Below are 26,808 nucleotides of genomic sequence, written 5' to 3' on the forward strand. Positions count from 1 at the left end.
TTGGAAAGAAAAATCCCAAATTTCATTTTGAGTATTCTGACCTCAAGATATCCAGGTGCAGAATTTCAGTGGATTATTGGAAATATGGAACTGCAGACCAGAGAAGAGCATTAGGACAGAGATATTTGCATATGAGTGATCAAGGCCCAGGTAAAACTGCAAACAGAGGTCACACACCATGTAAACATATATACATTATAAGCCATGCTAACAAAATACTAAATAAAATGTCTTTTATCTTCCTAACTTGACAATCATTCCTTCATAATAACTAAATTTTAAAAAATGACAAAACAACAGTTTTTATATTATGGTAGCAAATTATCACAAACCACAGCATTTTGATCCTGTGTACATCTGAGTATTCTGCTAATGGGTTAGTTATGTTTGAATGAGTAATAAAATAAAGGTGTACACTATTCATAACCTATATCCAATCCATAAAAATTTTTAGGCAACTAACTAATTTATCACCATGTGAAATATAATTTTGTTTAATTGACAGTAATGAAAGTATGAAAATAAAAGGTACTCATATTCAGAAAGTAAACCACTAAGTGTACTATTATAAAAATACATCTTAATAAAATTATAAAATTTATTTTTATTAATATTTGCAACAGATATTTTACTACAAAATATTCAAAATTATCTATGAAAATTAAAAGTCAAAATAGTTATCATAATTGAGTGTTACAAGGAAGTAAAAGTTGTCTATACAAAGCTGAATATTTTAAGGTTTTTAAATTAATTAGATCTTATTAAAATCTTTTACTCTATGCACTTTTAGTGTGTAATACCATATAGTTACCAATGTAAAGAATCTATTTAACTACTGCCTAGGCATGTTAGAGATAGACCACTATTAATATTGATAATAATAATTAATAATAATATATAATTAATGTCAATTGTTTACATTATAAAATGTTCCTCTCATAGCATAACTATTGAGAATAAATTGATAATTTATATGTACCTCCAGAACTATGAATTAAACAAAGAAGAAAATGCTTGGGACTACCAGTAAATTATACTTTCTTAGGCAAGGATCTGTTACATTCATCTAAGAAGGAGGATTTGAAATATTCATTAATTTATATTTTCTTTCACCTAAACACTTCTCAAAAATTTTCTGCATGCTTAAAAATTGTCCATCTCTGACAGTAGCAGTAGCATCACTAAAATATCTTCACATCTTTCAGATTCCATTTTAAGGGCATAAGAATAAGAAACGAGGAAAACATTTTTCTGGAGTGTCAATTGAGTTACTTATGATAGTGAATACTTGGAGGTTCACTTGTGTACAGGATCATGAATTACAAAGATATGCATGGCAATTTAATAAATGTTGTATGCATTTATGATATAAAATACCCTCTAAAGTGAAGAGCCCCTCTTGTCATGGATTTATGGTATTGCATGTAAAAAATTAAGATTTTACCATTGATAAGATTGCCTAGGAGATGGATTTATTGTAGGAAGATAAGAGAAATCAACTCTGGGCCTTATAAATAGTAACATTTAATGTTCATTAGAATAATATACCTGGTAAAGGACACCAATAAATGAATAGCCAGAAAAGCAGGAGGAAATACAGAAGACTGTGATGTAACAGATGTCAATGTAAAAGTTTGTTTCAAGAAGAAGGAAACAGTCAACAATGTAAAAAGTAATTGAAAGGTGAGATAAAATATAAACTAAAATAACGGATTAGCCAGGATGGAGAAAGTTTAAGTGGTGGTATAATAGTGGTGAAAGCCATATTAGTTAGCTAACAATTGAGTGGAATGTGAGGAAATTAAGACTGCAAATATAGGTAATTATTTCCAAACTTTGTGAGGGGAAAGACACAAAACAATAGCTGGATATGGGTGTATGTATGAAGATAGATATAAATACACACATATATTCAAATATTTTAAATTAAACTTATTTTAAGATAATTATAAATTCACATACTGTTGTAAAAAATAATGTAGAGAACCTATGTATTCTTTGCCCAATTTCCCTCCAATAATGTCTTGCAAAACTGTAGTACAACAACACAACTAAGATACTCACATCGATATAGTCATTAATATTGTAATAAGGTTATAAGCTGACAGATGGTGAATACACTTCTCCTGGCAAGCATTGAGTAATGTATAGAATGATCTAATCACTATGTTGTACCCTGAAACTAGTATAACATTGTATGCCAACTATACTTCAATTATAAAAATTAAAAGAAAATTACAGAAGAATCTTATTCACCATGAGGATTCTTCCTGCTACCCTTTCATAAGCCACAGCCACTTTCTTCATCACTCCTCCACATTTCTCACTCTGGCAATTGGTAATCTGTTATCTATTTCTATAATTTGTCACTTTAGAAGGTTATATAAATGAATTAATACAGTACGAAACCTCTTGGGATTAACTTTTTCAGTTAGCATAATTTCATCCAAGTTGTGTGTATCAGGAGTTCATTCCTTTTCATTTCTGAGTAGTATTCTATGAAAATATCACAATTTGTTTAACCACTCCGAATTGAAGAACATCTTAGGTTCTTTCCATTTTTTGGCTGTTACAAATAAAGCTGCAACACATATTCATGCATAGGGTTTTTTTGTTCTTTTTTTATGTGTAGGTTTTTAATGTGAAAATAAGTTTTCAATTTTCTGTGATAAATGTCCAAATTTGAAATTACTGGATTGTATGACAATTTAATGTTTGGTTTTATGAGACTGACAAACTGTTTGCCAGCCTGACTGTACCACTTTAAATTCCTACCAGCAATATATGAGTAATGCGGTTTCTTTACATATTCACCATCATTTGGTGTTGCCATTATTTTTTTTTAGATTTTAGCCATTATGATAGATATGTAATAATATCTCATTGTTGTTCTAATTTGTATTTATTAAATTTCTAGTGATATTGAATACCTTTTTACATGATTACTTGCCATCTGTATATCCTATGGTAAAATTTCTGTTCATCTTTTGTACATTTTCTAATTTGAACTTTTTTTTTTTATTGTGGACTATGTCCAGCTTCTTGCTGTGCCCTCTAACACAAAGGATGAAGGGAAAGTAAAGGGCTGACTAGTCCCAACTTAAACCACTTTATTCACTCTCATTCATGCCCAGCATGGGTGGAAGAGTCAGATTCTCAGAATGATGTCTAGAGTTTAGTTTTTGTTTATTTATTTTTTATTATAAAAGGATTTGAGCATGTGAAATACGTGTAAGAAAGATGGAGTTAAGAGAGAGAAACTAAATATGTAAGAGAAAGAAGAGGAAATATTTTTCCCTCTGTTTTTATTCTGAGCGTTAATTAAACCAATGTGCATTGTGAACCCTGGAGTGGGGGTGGTTTGAGTACATAGCAGGGGAAATTTTTAGTATTATGTTATTGAGAATGTAGAAGGAATAGAATTTGGGACACAGAGAAATTGACTTTAAATAAGAGTTGATGAAATTCCTAATAATAAAATGTATGTAAAGAAAAGATGCAGTTGCAAAAATGTTGGAACATTTGATAGCAGGAAGTTATAGAAAGGTTTCTTTTCTAAACTTCTTAACAAATTTTAAGTGTTCAGTACTGTATCATTAAGTATATAAAAGAAACATTTCTATCTGAAGACTTAAATTTACCTCTTTTTAGTAAGAGTGAAGGCAATTTGTTCAATAATAGGGAAAATAATCATCCAGAAATAGGAAATTATAATGAGGAGCCAGCAATAGAGATCAAAAAGCAGAATCCACAGAATGAAGGAGGCACTTTTTAACAGTACTAATTCAAGGAAGAAAAGTCATTGATATTGTAATATCAATATCCAGGAGGATGTTACAAACAGTGTCAGGTATCAAGGAGAAATACACTGAGAAGTGAATTTAGCAAATAACTGGAAAACAGTTACTGAAAACAAATTTGAACAGAATTGTATATTTACAATAGTTGTGGGAGATAATACAAATAAGGTAAGACTAGCAGTTGTTTTAGGTTTTGTATATTTATTTGATGTTATTCCCTAAATAGTGGAGAGCATTTGAAAGCTGAAAATGTTCGAAATGAATTGGATCAAGGAAAGACAGAGGGCAAAAAGCTATTGACAGCTTGTTATAGTCAAAATTGAAGTCAATATTGAGGAGGGCTTGAATTAAAGCAGAAGTAGTAGAAATGGAGAAGAATGAACAGATATGGCAACAGCTACCAAAGACAAATGATTAGGACCTGGTGACTAACTGGCAATTTTCCAATAACATATATTTGTTCATACCTTAAAGTCTTAGATAAAGAATAAACATGAAGTTATATTAATAAAATAATGTATACTTTTTTGTGTGTCTCACCATCTCACCTCTAAATATTTTCAAAGCAAATCTCTGCAGTACAAACAAATACTCAGTACTTTGGGGTCCTCAGTGGGTTTTTCTAGTAAATTCACAGAAGTTTTCAGTAACGTTAGCAAACAGATCTTCTATGAAGGCCTTTGCTCATGACTAAAGATTTCACTACTTGTGAAATTGTGTCAAGATTCATTTTACTTGCACTTAATGTCCATGACCATGATGACTCCTGCTGGAAATTATCTGGTGTAAGTTACTTTTACCTCTGGAGCCATGGATTTTGCTGATATAGTTTCAATTTCTATGTGACATAACAATGTTGTGTTCTTTTGGAGGTCCCAGTTCATTTAAGTAAGGTGTCTTATGTCTAGATGTTTTATAGGGTTTGACAGAGCAACACTCTTTCAAAATGTATAGTCTCCATTTCAAGTCCTTAGGCATGAGAACAAATTTCCCTGATACTTCGTCTTGTATTACTGCTACTAAGATTAACACAGAGCTTTGCCTGTAGTAGGTGCTTGATAAACAAATGTTGGTTTATTTACATAACAGTTCATTTGACATAACCACCGTTTTGGGAAAGGATGGTTGGAATTGATTTCCTCAAATAGGAGGACATGGAAAAATACTGGATTTGGAAGTTGTCTCAAGTTTCTCCTTGATTCCTTTAAGAATTTGTTTACTGGGATCCTGGGTGGCTCCGTTGGTTAAGGCTCCAACTTGTGATTTTGGTTCAGGTTGTGATCTCACAGTCATGGGGTGGAGCCTTGTGTGGGCTCTGCACTAAGCATGCAGACTGGTTGGGATTCTCTCCCTCTCTCCACCCCTCCCCCTCTCGTGCATATTCTTTATCTCTCTATCTCAAAAATAAATCAGTAAATATTAATACAATATTTTTTTTACTATCTGCAGATATACATTTTCTTTTTCAATTCCAATAGTGTCACGCTTAGAATATAGCCACAACAAGCTTGAACCTGTGATTGTTGTTTTTTCCATTTTATGAATTTTTGCAATGTGGATTTCCTCCGTATGTGGACCATCCTAGGGTTCCTATTTCCTGGATCAATACTATAGAATTTTGGACTGCTTGGGTGGCTCGGTCGGTTGGGTGCCTGACTCTTGGTTTTTGCTCAGGTTATGATCTCACAGTCTGTGGGTTCAAGCCCCACATCAGGCTCTGCACTGACAGTGTGGAGTCTGCCTGGGATTCTCTCTCTCTCTCTGCCCCCTCCTGCTCAGGTTGTTTCTGTCTCTCTTTCAAAAAAAATGGAGAATTTTTCCAGTGGTATCAATTGTTAATTTGAATAGCTCCCTGCTAAGACAGAAACTCATCTCCTAGAAATTGACAAGTATTATTTATTTATTTATTGCGTGGTCCCTTCTTTATAACAGGTAAAGCCCTAAAAGAGAAAAGTCCCCAAGACACATTTTTTTAAAGTATGTGTCACTCTTTTCAACATTTGATATGATTTCATTTTCTTCTCTCTATGGCTGCGAATTGCTTATCAAGTAGTCTCTTTCCATCCTAAACCCTTCTTCAGCTGTGTAGGTTTGCAAGTTTCCCCAGATTTTCACTAAGTGCTGACACTTTCATGCTCTCATGTGGGACACAAAAACTGATGAAGCATGAATGCTCTTTCATTTTTAAATGGTAAATACTCTCCTCAGAGCCAAACTGAGGAAGATAAAGCAGGCATTAGAGTGCTATGAAAATGGAAATATAAGAATGTTTTATATAAATTCCCAGGAAAGTGAAACCTAGCTACTGCTAATAGCATTCAAGGAATGGTGATGCCTTTGGGTTACACTGTATGTCAAATATATCTCTCTCTCCTGCTTCCTCATTATAATTTATTGCTAAGGCTAAGAGAAAATCAGCAAATTTAGTGTTCCTTTTCCACAGTTATTTTACTTCATTTTTTTTCTTGTCTGTATAGGCCTAAAATTATAGTAAATATATAAAAGATTTTAGAAAAATCAGACTAAAATCCAAGTAATTAGATTAAAACTACCTGTGTAACTTTGGGGTTTATTTTTTTGTGCCTCAGTTCATTCATCTATAGATATAAAATAATGTTAATCTTGTGTACTTTTGTGGTTTTCAAATAAAGAAAAAATATGGAAAGGATTTAAAAATTGTTACACAAATGCAAGGGATAATTATTCTCATTGTGATATAAAGAGGTAGATTGCCTGTTCTGACTTCAAAAAAAAGGCCAGCAAGGTTATGAAGAAGGCTTAGATTTGATTCCCTTCTACTATCTATTTTTGTGTCTCTCTCTGATTTTTTTCTTCCTTCTTCAAGGAAAATTACAAACCTGTTTATTTCACTAGAATCATATTCTTGCTCCAGAGAAAAGGTATTTGATGATCTCAGTCTAGCACTGTGAATAAAAGAGTGAAGCAGAGGTGATAGACATTTTAGATTTGAATACTAAGTCTACCACTTATAACACTGTAGTCTTAGGCAAGTTGTCTTTACCTTTCTGTTCTTAGCTGTTTCATCTATAAAATGGTAGTAATAATAACAGGGCCCACAATAGGATTGTTTGGAGAGTTAATACATATTAAGCACTTTGATGAGTATGTGACACATAATAAATGTTAGTTATTACATTTTTCTACTAGCAGATACAGATTATGAATGTGTTCACAGAAATAACTTTGTACTTTAGTGTAGAACACTGCAAGATTGTCTGAGTTACAACAATTTTCGGCTTATAGTAAGCAGTCAATGAACACATTGTTAAATGAATGTATTTAAAACCCTTTAAGAGATACCAGAAAACAGTTTTAATGGTAATTTCTGGGCACTATGAATATGTGAAAGAAAATATTTTGGTTAAGTCTGTATTGATGAGTTTCACATCTCATCATGTAGGCATTTTGCTATCTAAACTGTAGTATCTGTCTTAATTTACCAATAATCATGGAAGTAATAGTAAAATTATCCTGGGAATGATTCATCTCTGTGCTCATATACTAATATGTCAGAATATGTAAAGATTTATAAGGCTGAGAAATGTTTTCCTCTTTTTTCCCAAGTGGCTTACAAATAAGATTATAAAGGTTCTGGGACATGAAATAACTACAGTGGTATTTCTCAAAGAGTAATCCACAGGCTCTATCAGAATTAACTTGGGTGCATATTAAATATTCAGATTCCTTGACCCATCTAGAGACATTTAAATTTTAGCCACCTGCAACAACAGTGGATGAACCAGGACATTATGCTAAGTGAAATAAATCAGGCACAGAAAGACAAACTACATGATCTCACTTATATGTGGAACCTTTAAAGGTTAAACTCAAAGAAGCAAAGATCAGAAAGGTAGTTACAAAGGGCAAGAGGAGAGAGGATAATGGGGAGATGTTGATCAAATGATACAAAGTTGAATTTATGTAGAATGAATAAATCTAAAAGTCTAATGTACAGCATCATAATTGTAGTTAACATTGTATTGAATACTAGAAATATGTGAAGATAGTAGATTATAGCATATTACAATAAAAATGTTTAAAATGCATTGAGGTGTTTTCTAATATCTATGACTAAGGTCTCACTCTGCATAACCTCTCAGGCTTTCCACATAGAGAACTACACAGGCCTTTGTGGAAATGGCCTATCTGCTGAATGATCCAACATGTCTATGACTCCAATAATTCCAATCTAAAAGCCAATGGCTCAAGCTATAAAAGAATTTTTCCTGCTGGGCTTTGGAACAATCAGCCTGGATCAAACAAACAGAAAAACCAAAATGATTTAAACACATGGTTATTTTAAGGGATGAGTGGTACTGTTAATATTTCACTGCAATAAAATATATGCTGTGCAATATCCAAGGAACAGGAAGGAGCAGGCAGAATTAAATATGCATTTCAATACAGAGTAGCAAACTTTAGGAAAAAATCCAGATTTGTAAATGAAAATTTATTTCCAAGAGCCTCATATTTAATTTTTTTCTTTTTTTGATGTGCCTTTATAGAGAAGTTTTGGATGGTATTGACTCACTGAGACTGCAAACAAGTAATTACATCAGATTTTAAAGTCTCCTGGAATTCATTTATTTAAACACACACAAAAATACACCAGGGTATAGGCACAGCCATTTCTGTGTTGTGTTAGAAGCTGAGAAAAACTCAGCATTTGAAAACTAAATTGGAAAAAAGGATCTGTTTTGCCTAATCAACCCCCGATTTTTTTTCTAATAGGCACAGACATGAATTGTTCTTATTGAGCATTTAAAAATTGAGGATATAGGGGTGCCTGGGTGGTTCAGTCGGTTGAGTGTAGGACTTTGGCTCAGGTCATGATCTCACCATTGGTGAGTTCAAGCCCCGCGTTGGGCTCTGTGCTGACAGCTCAGAGCTTGGAGCCTGCTCTGGATTCTGTGTCTACCTCTCTCTCTACCCCTCCCCTGCTATCTCTCTCTCTCTCTAAAAAAGTAAATAAACATTAAAAAATAAAATAAAATTTGAGGATACAATGGATGTTACATTTGTAAGTGTAAAGTAATTTATCAATAAATAATTTGTGCTATCTTGGCAATGTTTGTCTGAGCAAGGTACCTGTCCTTAAAAAAGACTTGAAACTAATTAAAGCACACTTGATAGGGCAGAGGACACCGAGAAGGATTTGATTTCCTGCCTCAGCTTAAAGTCTTCTTTGGCCAATCCTTTCTCAAGTGGACATAGATACACAGCGGATTCTTTTTTTGCTTGTTTGCTTATTTATTTTTGAGAGAGACAGAAAAAGCACAAGCGGGGGAGGGGCAGAGTGAGAGGGAGACACAGAATCCAAAGCAGGCTCCAGGCTCTGAGCTGTCAGCACAGAGCCCCATGCGGGGCTCGAACCCACGAGCCGCGAGATCATGACCCGAGTGGAAGTCAGATGCTTAACCGACTCAGCCACCCCGGCGCCCCTACACAGTGGATTCTTTAGCTTGTCATTAATGCATATGACTATTTCTGAATCTCAAAGTCTGTGGTTTTCTCTTATGTGCCCATATTTTCCTTCCTGGGCAGTTTTGGCACTGCACTTTGTACGTAATTTAGGATTAAAGAATTCTAGTTCAGTCATGACATAATTACTGGCATTATCCAAAAGTGCATAAACAAAATATTTACTTTCAGAGCATAGCTATAGTTCTCCATGGGTAGAATGTTAATATCTTATTATAGCTTTAGAGTGTTTTATAATTTGGAAAGTAATTTAATATACATTATCTTTCATTCTTGCAACAATTGTATAGAGTAGACAGGACATATATTAGTATTTCATTTTACAGATTGAAATACCAAGTCTAATCAATTTTATGAAATGTCTCAATTCATATAATGATAATTACCACATCTAGGAATAAAACTCAGGTTTCTGGTTCCTACCTCATTATCATCTACATATCTATAATTCACATTACGCCAAATAAGGAAGGAAAAAATGTCCCCATTCTCATATGTAATTCTTCTAAAATGTAGAAGAATCATAGTTTAACTATGCATCTTATTGAACTTTGCCCTTGGAAAACTGGAGTCCTGCAGTTAACTGAAAAATTTTTTTCATTCATTATTATTCATAACAATGCTTGCTCCTCTAACAAGTAAAAAGACAATAGTGAATGAAGGTATATAAACTGATGTTATTAAACTGAATGTTTAAATCCTCATAATTTGACTTCAGTGTTCAACAGACAGTTTATTGACACTTCTTTGGCTTTGGAGAAAAGTGTATAGACTCCTTGAATGTGGAGGATGCAGATTCTATATTCTTGGTAGCCCCTACAGCCTAGTCTATTGTTTCAAATACCATCAGTGTTTAATCACTTGAAGTGAATACTGCTGATTAATTTATTAACAAGTCCTGGGTTTAATTCACTGGGCACACTCCAGCATCAACTCTAAAACAAAGAATGGCAGAGTGAAGAAATTCAGTTAGCTTGGTGTTTAAAATTTTATCCTGGAAAATTGAGTCTAGTGTCAAACCCAAAGTGTATGTATTATCAAGAATATTTTGTGCCTGGTGTCAGACATCCATATGATTCCTCCCATATAAATTTTTTAATTGCTTCTATCCTACAACTTGTTAGTGGTGAATTCACCAATAAACAAATGAAAGAGTGGAATGTAGTATAGTTCTCTTAAAATCCAACTATTAGAGAGAATACAATTTAACTCACCGAGATAAAAAGATTAAATACTTTTATTAAAGCCCCTTAAATTTTATAGCTTTCCTATGTCTTTCTATGAAAGCTGGATTATATTTTAAAATTTAAAACTTATTTTGTAATAATTTAAATTTTTCAGAGAAAAATAAATCACCTTGTTTTACTTTAACATTTATTCAAGAAATAGGCCATCCTACCACTTCACTTGATTTTTTTTATTACTTATTGATGATATTATATAATCCCCTCTAAAGGAGTCTATGTGATGTCACTTCAAGAGAAGGTGGGGAAAAAATGGATGGATAATGTGGCACTAATTGTGCCTTGAAGGAACTGACCTTGTTGGACAGTGTCAATGGCTGCAAACAAATGATTATGCAAGGATGCTTAGAGACTCCTCTGTCCCTTGATTTCTCATTTGTCAACCAAGCAATTGTGAAATGATAATAACTTTACTTTGGAAGATTTTTGTGAGAACAGGACATGATCTATACAATGCACCTAACATAGCTTGCTGTACCTAACACATGACAACATCTCAATTAATATTAGCATCCCCCAACTTTCTCCTGAAGTTGAGGGCCATGGATAAAATTAACATATTCATTTTAAAGGGTAGCATTTAAAACTTTATTTTCATAAATTTTAAATACCAAAATCATTAACTTTCTGTATTTAAGTTTGACCACAGGTTTCCAGTTGGCTGTGGCAAAAAAAAAAAAAAAAAAGTGACGTAGTCAAAAGCATGACCAAGAATGCTGATAATGAAGAAAAGGTTGGAATTGAAAGATGCACCCATAATTTGACCTAATTATGGATACCAAACCTTTTGAAAAATTTTAAGAATTTGTCTTGCCAATTTGGCTTAACTGAAATTCATTTATTTTATTTGATGTAAGATGTACTTAAATCCTGTATTTCAAAAATATATAAAACAGGCAAAGAATAACATTTAACCTCTATTCATCTGAAATACATATTCCTATGTACAGAGAACCTGGACAAGTGTCAAATGAAACAAGCAATTAGTTTCTCTCTAACAGTGAGCAGTTCAAAATGTAGCATCATTCCACTCCTGATTAAGAATGATATAGCACATCATCATTGTCAACACTATTCAGCCAATGTAAACCTTAGTTAGAAATGTATTTGTCAGAGAAAAATGTGCCTTTGATTTCTGTTACACTTTCCCAGTAATTGCTGTCATCTGTGGCAGGTTCTTATTACAGTTGAATAGAATTTCAGTAATTACTTTTAACAGCTTTTAGATTGAAGGGCATTTTGACAGTTTGAACACTCTTGACAACAATTACCTTTTTCTTGGTTAACACTGATTCAGGAAAATTAAAAACTAAATCTGTTCAGAGGAAACACTTATATATGTCACTAGTAAGTAGGTTGATAGAAAAAATGTGTAAATTGAAGAATGACTTAAAATTTTTAAAGTTTTTTTAAGGTTATATATTTTTTAAAATCAGCATTAAAGGAGGTGCAGACCATGCTGGTTAAATTAATAGCAAGCAATGTGGAATGATTAAATTTAGTCCCTAATTCAATTATTAACAGAAATGACTGTACTAGTATAATGAGAAAAATGTGTGCATGAGAAAAGCATAAACATAATTATTTATATATGCATGCCTCTATTTACTTATGCATATGATTATAAATGCCTTGAATAAATGAAGACCAAAGTAAATACACATGCCTACATCTTTCACAAAGTGAAAATATGTTTCTAAGAGATTTGCATTCTATGGCATGAAAACTGTCTACTTGTGTAAAGTGAAAAGGGGAATTGATGTAATTTAAGAGCAAACCACTTTGGTATGAGTTTTTGAAACATCCAGATAATTGAAACCAGAAATGTGGAATGTAAGATATCCAGATAATCACTTGAATTCTTTATTCAGTTTTGTAGAATACACTTAAAGATGCCCAAAGTATACAGCCATATTTGAAATATTCCTTACATATTAACTAGTACAATTAACCATCACTTTAAGAAGTTATTTGTAAATGAAGGCAGGAATTAAAAAGTAAAAAAAAAAAAAAAGAATTTAAACAAAGGCTTCTAAATAAATCTAATCAAAATACTGGTTTCAGGGACTAGAAAAGTATGATATGTAGAAAGTATCAATTTCCAAAATCAATTTTTTAATAAATATAATATGCATGCTACCAAAAAGGGGGAAAAAGGGGAGACAAAAGACCAGCTAGGAAAACAATTAAGTTCTTTCCCATGTTGTGAAACAGTTCAACAGATTTTTGGGAAACTAACTCTTCTCTCCAAAGTGATAGTATGGGGAAAACTAAAATAAAATGTCATCAAATTCCATAGCCTACAAAAAGCTACATTAACCCATAAATGACAATGTATGTGTGGAAGAACATTATGCTCCATGTGATATGATTTAATTTTTTTGTTATAAATAGAATAAAAACCTTGTCAATCTGTATTGAAGAATTCATACGATATTGCTGTTGACTATTTTCTAGAATCATAAATAAGATTTTGAAATAAATAACCATAGTAACAAGATTTATCAGATCCAACTAACGATGTCTTCTTTTCATGGCTAAGTTCAAAAACCCTAATGGATTGTCCAAAGCTGTAAATATTTTATGTATTGAATAATGACCATTTTCATTACTAATTGTCCAGTTTATCATATAAAACTAACAGTAACTAAAATTTTGGAAACATTAGTTGCAAATAACTTAATCAGGGACAGAATTGAAGTTCCCAGGGGGCTGATATTCTGTTGCATTATATGGCTGTAATAGTTTGGCATAGATGTGCTTCCAAAACTAATGAAGAGTTCAGTAAGTTGATATATTTTATTAGATGGATAATAGCCATAGGATGGATATACAACAATGAATAAAACCACTTTAGTATTGATGGATATCCAGGATCTTAGGGTTTTTTTCTCACCATTTACCTCCAATTCCTAGGATAGCAACAGATAAAATATAGGTGTTCTACAGATGTATTTGAATAAGGAAATAAATGAATAAATCAACAACTGGTATTTTCAGTGTATATGACAGATTATACAAAGAGGAAGTTCAGGGCCAAATTATATTCCCATTTCTTCTAGTTTTCAAAAATGTTACTTGCTTTAATAATTTATCAAAGTAATACATGAGTAGCATTTTAAAACTGAAGTTCACAGTCTCACCTTATTCTACCATTGATTCCAATGTAAAGATTAGAAAAAAAAAACTACAAAGTGTTTAAAAGATTTTGTTGTTGTTGTTGTTGTTAAATTATGGTCTTAGTGTTTGTTGGGAACTTTCTTTCTAGATATCCATATCTTTTAAAGTGAAAAATTCATTTGGAATCTTTCATGATTATATCATTTGTTTAATCAGTGTATTTTTAGGTGCCCTTACTCAAATATTAAAACTACTGAAATGATCTTTTACTTCAAATATTTTTTTCTCTCATATATCCTAACTTTGAAATTTTTGTTTTTCATTCTGGAATATTGGTGTAATCACTTCCTTCCTATTTCTTTACAGTTTTACAATTATGTATATGTAATATATGTTGTACATATAGATATACATGTTTTAAGATACTATTTAATTTCAAGTTACTTAACATACAGTGTAATACTAGTTTCAGGTGTACAATTAATGATTCAACACTTCCATACAATACTTGGTTCTTATCACAAGTGTTCTCCTTAATATGAATTACCTATTTAACCCATCCCCCCACCCACCTCCTTTCTGGTAACAATCAGTATGTTCTCTATAGTTAAGAATCTGTTTTTTGGCCTGCCTCACTCTCTCTTTTTTTCTCTTTGCTTATTTGTTTTGATTCTTAAGTTCCACATATGAGTAAAATCTTATGATATTTGTCTTTCTCATATATACTTATTTTTATTTGCATAGTACTTTCTAGCTCCATCCATGTTGTTGCAAATGGTAAGATTTTATTCATTTTTAGGGCTGAGTAATATTCCATTGTGTATATATCACTTATTCATTGTCCATTCATAAGTTAATGGACACTTGGCTAGTTTCCATAATTTGGTTATTATAGATAATGCTGCTCTAAACATCAGGGTGCATGTATCTTTTTGAATTAGTATTTTTGTATTCTTTGGGTAAATACATAGTAGTGCAATTGGTGGAACATAGGGTAGTTGCATTTTTTAACTTTTTGAGGAATCTCCATACCATACTCTTTTCCACAGTGGATTTACCAGATTCCATTCTCACCAACAATGCAAGAGGGTTCCCTTTCTCCACATCCTTGCCAAAACCTGTTGTTTCCTGTGTTATTGATTTTAGTCTTTCTGACAGGTGTGTAGTAATATCTCATTGTAGTTTTAATTTGAATTTCTCTGTTGATCAGTGATGTTGAGCATCTTTTCAATGTATCTGTTAGTCATCTGTATGTCTTCTTAGGAAAACTGTCTATTCATCTCTTATGCCCATTTTAAAATTGAATTATTTGTTTTTCAGGTGTTGAGTTTTATAAGTTCTATTTTGGATATTAACCCTTTACCAGATATGTTATTTGCAAATATCTTCTCCCATTTTGTAGCTTTCCTTTTAGTTTTGTTTATTGTTTCCTTTGCTGTGCAGAATCCTTTTATTTTGATGTAGTCCCAATAGTTTATTTTTCCTTTTGTTTCTCTTGCCTCCGAAGACATATCTAGACAGAAGTTGCTATGACCAATGTCAAAGAAGTTACGCCTGTGTTCCTTTCTAGGATTTTTATAGTTTCATGTGTCATATTTAGGTCTTTAAACCATTTTGTTTTTTTTTGTTTTGTTTTGTTTTGTTTTTTTAATTTTTTTTCAACGTTTATTTATTTTTGGGACAGAGAGAGACAGAGCATGAACGGGGGAGGGGCAGAAAGAGAGGGAGACACAGAATCGGAAACAGGCTCCAGGCTCCGAGCCATCAGCCCAGAGCCCGACGCGGGGCTCGAACTCACGGACCGCGAGATCGTGACCTGGCTGAAGTCGGACGCTTAACCGACTGCGCCACCCAGGCGCCCCTAAACCATTTTGAATTTATTTTTGTGTATTGTGTGAGAAAGAGTGCAAAGTGGTGCAGCCACTCTGAAAAACAGTATGGCATATTGAGGTTTCTCAAAAAATTAAAAATAGAACTACCTTACAATGCAAAAGAATGAAACATATATACATATATATTTTACTCCTAAGAGCTCGGTTTTTTCTTTGGTTGTCTCTTTTTATCATATCTTACTTTCTTGTAGACAATATGTATTCATGAAACTCTCTGAATTTAATAATTAACATATATTTTCTAGATTCTGCTTTGTACATTATATATAGTCCAAAGCTTGTCATTAGAGAAGGTAGATAATATGTTGAACCACCAAAAATTCCATAACATAAAGGATTTTTGAGTTTTCTTCTGTGTAAAGCACAATTTTTATAGATTTATCTTTTAACTTAATTTAAAATGTGATATAACTAAAAATTGTAAACAAGTAATTTAGTAATTATACCCATGCAATCAACACCCTGATTAAAAACTAGAACATTATTAACACCTCAAAAACCTTGCCATGCATCCCTCATTCATTTCCCTCTAGAGTTATTACTATCTTGCTTTCTACCACCATAAGTAACCTTTTCTAATTTTTCATTTTTATATAAGTCATACAGTGTATACTTCTTTTGTGTTTGGCTTCTTCCTTTCAACATTACATTTGTGAGTTCCATTTTGTTGCATACAGCAATAGTTTCTTTATACTTATTACTGTATATTGAATTAACAAACCACTATCTATTCTACACTATTTGGGATAGATAGTTGTGAGAGAAATACTGAATCACTAAAAACACTCTTGCACATTTCTTTTGGTGAATGCATGCATGTATTTCTTTTGGGTATATCTATTGCAAACCTCTGGGTCAAAAAATTTAAAGTATTTAGCTTATTGACATTGTCAAAAATATATTCAAAGTGATGATACCAAAATATTCTTAAGCAGAATATAATAGTTCAGCTTCTCCACATTCTCAGGACCATGTGGTATTTTGAGTCTTAATTTTGCAAATCTAGCAATAGTATATTAGTATCTCATGAACCCTTGTGTTTATAGCAGCATTATTTACAATAGTCAAGTTAGGGAAGCCCAAGTGTTCACTGATTGAGGAATGGATAAAGAAGATGTCATACATGCACACACACACACACACACACACACACACACACTGAGCACCACTGGAATACTATAGTCATAAAAAATAATGAAATCTTGCCATTTATAGTGACATGGATGGAGCTAGGGAGTATAATGTTAAGTGAAATAAATAAGTCAGAGAAAGACAAATGCCATACAATTTCACTCATATAAGGAATTTAAAAAACAAAACAGGGGTGTCTGGATGGCTCAGCTGGTTAAGTGCCCAACTCTTGATTCCAGCTCAGATCATGATCTCATGGTTTGTGAGATGGAGTCTTGCATCAGGCTTTACACTGATAGCATGAAGCTTGCTTAGGATTTTTTATCTCTCTCTCTTTCTGCTCTTCCCCTGTTCATGCACACTCTCTCTCTAACATAAATAAATCAGCTTAAAAGAAGGAACAAAACAAAAAAGCAAAGGTGGAAAAAAGAGAGAGACAAATCAAGAAACAGTCTCTTCATTATAGAGAAAAAGCTGATAGGTAACAGAGGGAAAGTCGATTCAGTATGGGTAAAATAGTTGATGGGGATTAAGGGGTGCACTTGTCATGATGAACACCAGGTAATGCATGGAATTTTTGAATCACTATATTTTATATCTAAAATTGATAAAATAGTGTATGTTAAAAACGAATATATTAATATCTCATTTGCATTTATCTGATGACTAACAAAGTTGAGCACCATTTACTATGGTTATTTGCCACTTAATTATTCTTTTTTATAAAATGCTCATTCAAAATTTTACTCAGTCTTCTATTGGATAGACTGTTCTTTTCTTATTACATTATATGAGTATTCATTTTATATTATGAATACAAGTCCTTTGTCAGGTATCTGTATATCTGTATATCTATAGAAATTTATAACACTTTCCAGCCTGTGTTTTGCTATTGTACTTCCTCAATAGTATCTTTTGATAAACGGAAGTGCTTACTTAAAAAAACTTTATTAATATATAATTCAAATATTGTGGAATTCACCAATTTAAGGTGTATAATGCATTGGTTTATAGTATAGTCACAGAGTTGTGCAAATATAATCACAATCAAATTTATATTTATAGTATCCCCTAAATAAAAGCTGATATCCTATATGAGTCTCTTTCAACTTCCAATCAAAGGCCTGCCCTAGTGGCATCTGGGTATCTCAGTAGGTTAAGCGTCTGACTGTTGGTTTAGGCTCGGGTCATGATCTCATATTTTTGTGGGTCTGAGCCCCATGTCAGGCCCTGTGCTGACATTGCAGAGCCTGCTTGGGATTCTCTCTCTCTCCCTTTCTCTATGCCCTTCCCCCACTCATGCTGTCTCTGTCTCTCTTAAAATAAATAAATAAACTTAAAAAAAAGCCAGCCCTAGGCAACCACCAATTTACATTATATGCATTTTGTGAACATATCAAATAAATGCATCATATAATATGTGACTAGCTTTTGTTACATCACATAATTCTCCAAGGTTCATCCATGTTGTAGCATGTGTCAATACTTTGTTTTTATTTGCAAATAGTATTTCATTGCATTGACATATCAGATTTAATTTATCCACTCATTATTTGATGGATATTTTGAGTTGTTTCCATCTTTCTGTCATGAATAATCCTTCTATGAACATATGAGTACTAGTTTTTTGTGAACATATTTTCACTTCTCTTGAATTTATACATAAGAGTGAAATTATTAGGTCATACAATAATTCTTTTTTTTTCTCAACATTTTGAGGAAGTTTAAAACAATTTTCCAAAGCAGGTATACCATTTTATATGCCAATTTAGAACGTATAAGTATTCTGTTTTCTCCTGATACTTTTCAATATTTGTTTTCTGTTCTTTTTGTAATAGCCATTCTAATGCATGTGAAGTATTGTGGTTTTCATTTGCACTTCCCAGATGACGAATCTTTTCATGTGTTTATTGGTCATTTTTGGGGATAAACGTCTATGTAAATCTTTTACCCTTTTATTTTTTTTTTTTAATTTTTTTTTTCAATGTTTATTTATTTTTGGGACAGAGAGAGACAGAGCATGAATGGGCGAGGGGCAGAGAGAGAGGGAGACACAGAGTCGGAAACAGGCTCCAGGCTCTGAGCCATCAGCCCAGAGCCCGACGCGGGGCTCGAACTCACGGAACGCAAGATCGTGACCTGGCCGAAGTCGGACGCCCAACCGACTGCGCCACCCAGGCGCCCCATTTTACCCTTTTAAAAATGTGTTATTTGTCTTTTATCATTGCTGTAAGTATTCTTTTCATATTCCACATACAAGTACCATATCAAATATGTAATTTTCAAATATTTTCTCCCATTCTGTGAGTTATATTTTTACTTTCTTATAATGTACTTTGAATTATGCTTTTTGATGACTTTTTTGTGATGTCCAATTTATTTTTTCTTTTGTTACTTTGTTTTTGGTGTCACATCTGAGAATTCAATTCAAAAGTCACAGAGATTTATACTTATGCATTCCTCAAGGAATATTACAACTTTAGCTATAATTTTAGGTCTTTGTTCTATTTTGATTAAATTTCTGTGTATGGCACGAGTGGGAGGTCCATTTTCATTTTTTGCATATAGATTCCAAATTATTCAGCACCATTTATTGAAAAGGTTATTTTCTCCTGACTGAATTCTCTTGGCAACCGTATCAAAAATCAATTGATGATAAATATGTAAGTCTATTTCTATACTCTCAATTCTATTCCAATGATCTATAAATTGATAATATGCCATTAAAAACTGTTCTCATCACTGTATCTTTGTAGTAAGTTTAGAAATCAGGAGGAATAACCCTCCAATATTTCCTTTTTTTTTAATTTGCTAAATCTGTAGTTTAACTTGGGATTTTTTGCCATATCAACAACATTAAATCTTCTAATTCATAAATATAACATGTCTTTCTATTTTTGAGGGCTTTCTTAATTTATTTCAACATTTTACACTTCTCAGATTGTAAATTCTGCACTAATTTATTACATTTATTCCTAAGTATTTTATTATTTTGATGCTTTTGAAAATGGAATAGTTTTCTTACATTCATTGTTGGATTGTTTATTCTTGCTGTATAGCAACACAAATGAATTTTGTATATTGATATTATAACTTATAAACATTTTAAAATTTTTATTTAAATTCTAGTTAATCAACATACAGTACAATATTGGTTTCAGGAGTAGAACTCGGTGATTCATAAATATATACAACACTCAGTGCTCATAATTACAAGTGCCCTCCTTAATACTCATCACCTATCTAGTCCATCCCCCATCTGCTTCCCTCCATCAACCCTCAGTTTGTTTTCTATTGTTAAGAGTTTCTTAAGGTTTGAGGAGTTAAGATGGCAGAGTAGTACGGGGACATTGAACTTGTCTCATCCCTGAAACAGCTAGATAAACATCAAACCATTTTGAACACCTTGGATATTAATCTGATTAATGCAACATAATGCATAATTTGAGCCAGAGATTTTGCAGGTACATGGTGGAAACATGAATTGGAGAAGATAGAAACCACAGTGCCATGGATGGTAAGGCACCATTTTGCGGAGAGAGGACAGAAACAGAGAAAAGGGGAGAGAGTGTAGCACATAGGGATTGCACAAGAAAAGCACTCTCCTAGAAAGTAGCTGGAAAGAAAGAGAGAAAGAGTGAAAACACAGGGAAATGGAAAGGAAATCTATTCCCTATAATCATTGATGGGGAAAAAGGAGAAAGTTTCAATACCACCAGTTTTCCATAAAAAGTGGAGCACAAAGTTTGAAATTTTGGAACTCAGTGCCTGGCAGTGCTCTGATGAGGAAGCATGGTGAATCCCCGTGAGCAGGCCTCACAGTCTGAGGAGCCCTTGTGTGGCATGGGGAGATGCAGATCTTCTGCTTGGAGTGCTTTTGGTAGAGGCAGTACTGCCTCTTCATGGGTAAAAGAACCAGCAGGTGCCATGGAACTGCCATTTCCACCTGTATAGGAACAAAGACAGTGGCTGAGGGCAGGAAACCTTGTTGCTGGATGTGTGGTGCAATTTACCATAAACGCAGAGCCTCTGCTGCTGCGTGGTTTTGCCAACATTTTCTGGGATAAGTAGGTATCTAGCCGTTGCTCAGGGAGATACACCCTCAAAAGATCAGTGCAAGTCCAGCTGCCAGGCTCTCTGAAGGAAGGGGTCATGAAACACAGTCCCACCTGAGATAAAATTCTGGAGGCAGGTGTCGCCTGGCAGACTGACAGCCTGGACACAGATAAGGGGAAGGTGGGGAGCAGGTGGAAGCCTGAAACAAAGGAGGGGTGATTGATTGTGTGTCTGTAGGGGAACAAAATTCCCACTCCTGAGACTAAAGAGAAGGGTGAAGTCATTTTCACTACCAGTAGACCTGCATTGATAGACCCCAGTGAACTAACCAGAGTCATCAAGTGAAGTACAGAGCTATTACACCAAACCCCACCCACTTGAACCCTCTAGGCACATATCCCATAAGGCAATTTGGCCTGAGAACCAGAAAAGCAGGCTCTTCTCCTAAAAGACCAGCGCAAATTCCTACCACCCACTTAGTCTACGGATCATAGTGTGCTGCAAAGTTAAAGTTCTAGAGGAAAGTGAATCTAGCTTCATTTGAGTTTCTTTTTGTTTGTTTGTTCATTTAGTTTGCATCTGTTTTTGTTTATATTGTGTTTTACTTTTCTTTCTTTATTTTTTCTTTCTTGAATACAGAAAGATCAAATATTTTATTCTAATTTATTTTCTTTATTTTATCTATTTTAATGTCTTTTAAAAAATATTTCTTAATTTTTAATTCCTTTCCTTTTTTTCCACCTTCATTTTCCTCTTTTCTATCAAGCTTCTCTTAACAAGCAGACTGAAACACGCCTAGGATGTAGCTTTATTTATTTGATTTGATTTTGTTTTATTTTTAATTTTTATTATTTCATATTTTCCTCCTCCAAAGTACAAGATGGAGGAATTCATACCAAAAGAAAGAGAAAGAAATGATTCCCGAGTATTTAATCAACACAGATATTAGTAAGATGTCTGAACTAGAATTTAAAACCACAATTACAAGAATACTAGCTTGTATTGAAAAAAAAGCATAGAAGACACCAGAGAATTTCTTTCTGCAGGGACAGAAGAACTAAAATTTATTTAGTCCAAAATTAAAAACGTTATAACTGAGATGCAATCTCAAATGGATGTCATGATGGCAAGGATGGACAAAGCAGAGCAATGAATCAGTGATATAGAAGATAAAATTATGGAAAATAATGAAGCTGAAATGGACAGGGAAACAAAGGAAAAAGATCACAAAACAAGACGTAAAGAATTCAGTAACTTATTAAGGAGAGATAACATTCAAATCATAGGAGTCTCAGAAGATGAAGGCAGAGAAAAAAAAGGGCAGATGGTTTATATGAGGAAATTATAGCTGAAAACTTCCCTAATCTGCTGTAAAACACAGACATCAAAATCCAAGAAGCACTGAGAACTCCCATGGAATTCAACAAAAGCCAACCATCACCAATGCATATCATAACCAAATTCACCAAATAAACAGACAAGGAAAGAATCCTGAAAGCAACAATAGAAAAAAGTCCTTAACCTACAAGGGAAGAAAGATCAAATTCACAACAGATCTGTCCACAGAACCTTGGCAAGCCAGAAAAGCATGGCAGGATATGTTCAATGTGCTGAATAGGAAACATACGCAGCCAAGACTTCTTTATCTAGCAAGGTTGTCATTCACAATAGAAAGAGAGATAGAGTTTCCCAGAGAAAAACTAAAGGACTTCATGAACACTAAACCATCCCTGCAAAAAATCTTAAGGGGGATTCTTTGAGTGGAGACAAAAGACCAAAAGCAACAAAGACTAGAAAGGAGTGAGAACACCAGAAACACCAACTTTACAGGCAATGCAATGCATTAAATTCATATCTTTCAATAGTCATCCTGAATGTAAATGGGCTAAAAGCTCCAATCAAAATACATAGGGTAGCAGAATGGATTAAAACAAACAAACAAACAAACACAAAACCAAAATCTATATTCCCTCTATATACTGCCTATAAGAGTTTCATTTTAAACCTAAAAACACCTGCAATTTGAAAGTGAAAGTTGAAGCATCTCTAATGCTAATGGACATCAAAATAAAGCTGGAGTAGGGATGCCTGGGTGGCTCAGTCAGTTAAGCAGCCAACTTCGGCTCATGTCATGATCTTGCAGTCTGTGACTTTGAGTCCCAAGTTGGGCTCTGTACTGACAGCTCAGAGCCTGGAGCCTGCTTCTGTTTCTGTGACTCTCTCTCTCTCTCTGCCCGTCCCCCATTCGTGCTCTGTCTCTCTCTGCCTTTCAAAAATGATAAATGTTAAAAAACGTTTAAAATTAAAAAAAGAAAGCTGGAGTAGCCAAACTTCTATCAGACAAACTAGATTTTTAAGCAAAGACAGTAACAAGAGGTTAAGAAGGGCATTATATCAAAATTAAGTGGCCTATCTCCCCCAAAGATCTAACAATTATAAATATTTATGCCCCCAAATTTGGAGAACCAAAATTTATAAATAGATTAATCACATACAAAAAGAAACTCATTGATAAAAATACAATAACAGTACAGGACTTTAACACCCTACTTAACAACAATGGACAGATGATCTAAGCAAAATCAGCATGGGAAAATGGCTTTGAATGACACAGTGCATCAGATAGACTTGAAATATATATTCATAACATTCCATTCTAAAACAGCAGAATTCACATGTTTCTCAAGTGCATATGGGACATTCTTCGGTATAGACCACAGATGACGTCACAAATCAGTCTTCGACAAGTACAAAAAGATTGAGATCATACTATGCATATTTTATGATGAAACTCTATGAAACTTGATGTCAACCTGAAAATACATATTAGAAAGACTACAAATACATGTAGGTTAAACAACATGTTACTAAAGAATGAAAGGGTCAACCAGGGAATCAATGAAAATATTTAAAAATACATTGAAACAAAAAGAAATCAGAACATGACAGGTCACAACCTGTGGGATACAGCAAAGGCAATCATAAGAGAGAAGTATATAGCAATCCAGGACATCCCAAAGAAGTAATAATTATCTCAAATACACAACCTAACCATATACTTAAAGGAGCTGGAAAAGAAAAAAAAAACAGCAATTAAATCCCCAAACCAGCAGAAGAAGGGAAATAATAAAGATTGGAGCAGAAATCAATGACATGAAAACAGTAATGAAACAAAACAGTAGAACAGATCAACAAAACTATGAGTGGACTTTTTGAAAGACTTAACGAAATTGACAGCCCCCTACCCACCCTTATCAAAAAGTCAAAATGAAAGAACCCAAATAAATTAAATCACGAATGAAAGAAATCACAACTAACACTACAGTAATACAAACAATATTAACAGAATATTATGAGGAATTATATACCAACAAATTGGGCAATCTGAAAGAAATGGATAAATTCCTATAAAAATATAAACTACCAAAACTGAAACAGAAAGAAATAGAAAATTTGAACAGATCCATAACCAGTAAAGAAATTTAAATTGTAATAAAAAATCTCCCAACAAACAAGATTCCCCAGCCAGATGGCATGCCAGAGGAATGATACCAAACAGAATAAGAAGAATTAGTACCTTTTCTTTTGAAACTGTTTGAAAAAAAGAGAAATGGAAGGAAAACTTCCAAACTCATTCCATGGGTCCAACATTCTTTAATTCCAAAATCAGACAGAGACCCCCAGTAAAAGGAGAATTAGAGACCAATTTCTCTGATGAATATGGATACAAAAATTTTCAACAAGATACTATCAAATCAAATCCAACAATACATTAAAAGAATCATTCACCACAATCAAGTGAGATTTATTTCTGATCTGCAGGGGTGGTTCAATATCTGCAAATTAATCAATATGTTATACCACATTAATAAAACAAAGGATAAGAATCATATGAGTAGTTCATTAGATGTGGAAACAACATTTGAAAAAAAAATAAAGCATCCTTTATTCATAAAAACCCTCAAGAAAGTAGGTATAGAAGGAACATGCTTCAACATCATAAAGGCTGTATACAAAAAAACCCACAGCTAATATCATCCTCAATGGGGAAAAACTGAGAGGTATGCCCCTAAGGCCAGAAACATGACAGGATGTCCACTCTCACCACTGTTGTTCTAAAAAGTACTGGAAGGCCAAGCCTCAGGAATTAGACAACAACAGGATATAAAATGCATACAGAATTCAAGGAAGAATTCAAACTTTCGTTCTTCACAGATAACAGGATACTCTATGTGGAAAACCTGAAAGACTCCACCAAAAAACTGCTAAAACTTATACGTGAATTCAGCAAAGCTGCAGGATATAAAATCAATGTACAGAAATTGGTTGCATTTCTATATACCAATAATGAAGCAGCATAAGGATAAATCAAGGGATCTATCCCATTTACAATTGCACCAAAAACCACAAGATACCTAGGAATAAACCTAACCAAAGAAGTAAAAGCTCTCTACCTTGAAAACTATAGTAAATGTATAAAAGAAATTGAAGAAGACACAAAGGTAAACATTCCATGTTCCTGGATTGAAAGAACAAATATTGTTAAAATGTTTAGACCACCCAAAACAATCTACCCATTCAATGCAATCTCTATCAAAATAACACCAGTATTCTTCACAAAGCTAGAACAAGCAATCCTAAAATTTGTATGGAACCAGAAACGACCTTGAATAGCCAAAGCAATGTTGAATAAGAAAATCAAAGCTGGAAGTGTCACAATTCTAAGATTCAAACTGTACTAAGCTTTAATCATCAAGACAGTATGGTACATGCACAAAAACAGACACATCGATCAATGGAATTGTACAGAGAACCCAGGAATTAACCCACAAATATATGGCAAAGGAATATACAAGCAGCAAAGAGCATCCAATGGAAAAAAGACAGTCTCTTCTGCAAATTTTGATGGGAAAACTAGATCGTGACATGCAGAAGAATGTAACTGGACCACTTTCTTACACCATATACAAAATAAATTCAAATTGGATGAAAGACCTAAATGTGAGACAAGAAATCATCAAAATCCTAGAGAACACAGGCAGCAACTTCTTTGACCTCAGCCACAGAAACTTCTTAATAGAAACATCTCTGGAGGCAAGAAAAATAAAAACAAAAATGAAATATTGGGACCTCATCAAGATAAAAAGCTTCTGTATAGCAAAGGAAACAACAAAGGCAACTGACAGAATGGGAGAAGATATTTGCAAATAATATAAAAAGGGTTAGTATCCAAAATCTATAAATAACTTTTGAAGTTTAACACCCAAGAACAAATAATCCAGTGAAGAAATCAGCAGAAGACATGAATAGACATATTTTTCCAAAGCATACATCCAGATGATGAACAGACTCATGAGAAGATGCTCAAGAACACTCATTATCAGAGACATACAAATCAAAACCACAATGAGGTATCACCTCACATCTGTCAGAATGGCTAAAATTAACAACTGAGCAAACAATAAATATGGGGGAGGATGCAGAGAAAGGAAACCCTATTGCACTGTTGGTGGGAATGCAAATTGGTGCAGCCACTCTAGAAAAAAGTATGGAGGTTCCTCAAAAAATTAAAAATAAAAATACCCTATGACCCAGAAATTTCAATACCAGGTATTTATCCAAAGTATATATAAATTCTGATTCAAAGGGGCACATACACTCCAATGTTTATGACAACATTATCAAACAATAACCAAAATATGGAAACAGACCAATTTTCCATTGACTAATAAATGGAAAAAGAAGATGTGGTATATATATATATATATATATATATATATATATATATATATGATGGAATACTACTTGGCAGTCAAAAAGAATGAAATCTTTCCATTTGCAACAACATGGAAGGAACTAGAGTATATTATGTTAAGTAAAATAAGTCAGTCATAGGAAGACAAATATCATATGATTCACTCATATGTGGAATTCAAGAAATAAAACTGATGAACATAGGGGAATGGCAGGAAAAATAAGATAAAAACAGAGAGGTAGGCAAAGCATAAAAGGCCCTGTGAAATGCAGAGAACAAACTGAGTGTTGACTACAGGGGAGTTGGGT

Source organism: Lynx rufus, unplaced genomic scaffold (genome assembly GCF_022079265.1).
Source record: "Lynx rufus isolate CCGP_SWC_20201006 ecotype Redwood Valley unplaced genomic scaffold, mLynRuf1.p SCAF_14, whole genome shotgun sequence".
Classification (NCBI taxonomy): Eukaryota; Metazoa; Chordata; class Mammalia; order Carnivora; family Felidae; genus Lynx; species Lynx rufus.